The sequence below is a fragment of the Meleagris gallopavo genome, unplaced genomic scaffold (assembly GCF_000146605.3).
Source record: "Meleagris gallopavo isolate NT-WF06-2002-E0010 breed Aviagen turkey brand Nicholas breeding stock unplaced genomic scaffold, Turkey_5.1 ChrUn_random_7180001954132, whole genome shotgun sequence".
NCBI classification, from domain to species: Eukaryota; Metazoa; Chordata; class Aves; order Galliformes; family Phasianidae; genus Meleagris; species Meleagris gallopavo.
In genome coordinates, this window is record NW_011215104.1 from 1 (window position 1) to 1245 (window position 1245).

The 1245-nt window shown below is 61.5% G+C and overlaps 1 pseudogene; it reads left to right on the forward strand.

Moving 5' to 3' along the window:
- The first annotated feature begins 75 nt into the window (after positions 1-75).
- On the forward strand, positions 76-1239 carry LOC109365075 (annotated as a pseudogene).
- The last annotated feature ends 6 nt before the right edge of the window (positions 1240-1245 follow it).

Consider the following 1245-nt stretch of genomic DNA (forward strand, 5'->3'; position numbering starts at 1 on the left):
CAGGCTGGTCTTCCTGTACATGCAGCACCTGAAGGGTGAGGACGACAAGCCGCTGCCTCCCAGCAAATACCTGAAAGCAGCGTAAGATCTCCAAGGGCACTGAGATGAGCAAGAAGAGCAGGAGGAGCTAGAAGGAAAAAGGCTGGGAGCAGGTGAGTGGCCGTGGGGTGAACCCTGGGAACCACCCCACACCCTGCTCTGCCTTCCTGTATCCATCCCCACACCGGGCACGTGGCGAGGGAGTTCTGGGAAGGATGAGGTCAAGATGAGAATGGAGAACTGAGCTTCTGGAGGGGGAGGCAGAGGGATGGGCGGTTGCAAAACCCAGCCTGGCACCCACACCCTAAATCTGCTTTAAGTTGCACCAGAGTGGCACCAGAGATGGCAAAGCTTGAGCTGGCTGCCGCCCTTGAAGCCAGCAAGGAGGACCCAACAGAGGCCCACAAGCAAGGCTGGCCAGTGGAGCAATGTCCCAGCCCCACGGCCCTGGCACAGCCCCTCTGGGGGTGTCCCGGCACTTGCTGCGCCCACACTGAAGCCTACAAATGCCTCTTCTCCAGCTTTTACTCCAAAGCCAACCACCCCACCATGTCTCTGCTGGCCAAGAAGAAGCTGCTGGCCCAGGTGAGTGGGGCAGAGTCCAGCACTGCTACTAACACCACTGCCTGGAGGGCAACAGGGCAGCGAGCAGCGCTTGCCAACCCAGAGCCCAGCCAGCTGGCAGCCAACCCCCACTTCAAGGAGCAGAGGAGCCGCAGACACAAGGACTGAAGGACACATCCAGGGGGGGCTGGAGGGAGGCAGGACCCATCCGCAGGGCATCCCCTGGAGGACAGACAGACGGCCTTACCCGAGAGCTGAGGATGGGGGCCCTGCGCCCACTGTGTTCACCGGCTTCTTTCATGCACACTGCAATAAGGTGCTGAGACACATCAGCTGCCACCCTCTGGGGGATACCTCTCCAACTTGAAGGATTTCCTGGAACCACGACCCGAGAACACGGAGGACGACTGGGAGCAGCCCAAGGCCTGTGAACCAAAGCGTGGAGCAGAGAGAGCCCGCAGCCAGCCAACATTGCTGCCGCCAAAGCCTGCTGGCTGCCCCCTGGGCCGGCTTCGGCCCACTGACACAGAGCCCCACACCACCCACAGCCACGTGGAACCCAGGACGAGGCAGCCTTGGGCCCGCAGGCTGTTCCCCCTTGTCCATGAAACTGAAGGCAGGGACAAGGGCACTGGCTCACCC